Below are 724 nucleotides of genomic sequence, written 5' to 3'. Positions count from 1 at the left end.
TAATTGATTTCTCTTAGGAATTTTGAGATAAAATGATTCTCCAATGCCAAGCTGATCTTGTTAGGTTTAATGGCCTAACTTCCGATGGTAGAGATATTTTTTGTTTATCCAGGCTGTTGAGTCTCAGGAAAATGAGAAAGTTTATAATAAAATTATAAGATACACATTATTTTTTATTATAAATAGGAAAAGATTAATAGGAATATAAAGCTTTTTAATCAGAAAATAACTTCATGTAAAGTAAGACTGTATATAGAAAGATAAATGTCATTTTTTTAAGGCTGTATTTTATTTTATTTTTTAATTTATTATTATTATTTTTTTAGGTGAGGCAACCCTTGGTTGACCTCACAGATTGCAAGGACCTTGTCAGCTTACAATCCCTTATTTTTAAATTTTTTTATACCTTTAACACCTGGTCTTCCTAGGTGGTCTCCCATCAAGTACTAACCAGGCCTGACCCTGCTTAGCTTCTTAGATCAGATGGGATCGAGCTTGTTCAGGGTAGTGTGGCTGTAGACAATCAGGCTTTATTTTAAAGGTATGCAAGTATTCCATTTTTATGCATTCAAGACAGAATTATACAGATAGATATATTAAATGGGGATTATGGGTGATTGGAATTATATTCCATAAAAAGAGATCATATGTTAATGTTTGGATTCAGTTTATGGTTTATTTAAACACCCTTGTTTTGCTAAAGATAACTTTTCTATATGTCACT

General features: G+C 30.7%; 1 pseudogene; it reads right to left on the bottom strand.

Annotated features, from left to right (window-relative positions):
* Positions 1–403: 403 nt before the first annotated feature.
* On the bottom strand, positions 404–521 carry LOC112482244 (annotated as a pseudogene).
* Between the last annotated feature and the right edge of the window lie 203 nt (positions 522–724).

This window comes from Pteropus alecto, unplaced genomic scaffold, assembly GCF_000325575.1.
Source record: "Pteropus alecto unplaced genomic scaffold, ASM32557v1 scaffold35, whole genome shotgun sequence".
NCBI classification, from domain to species: Eukaryota; Metazoa; Chordata; class Mammalia; order Chiroptera; family Pteropodidae; genus Pteropus; species Pteropus alecto.
Note: the sequence above shows the minus strand (reverse complement) of the source record. Positions and strands in the feature narration are given on the sequence as shown.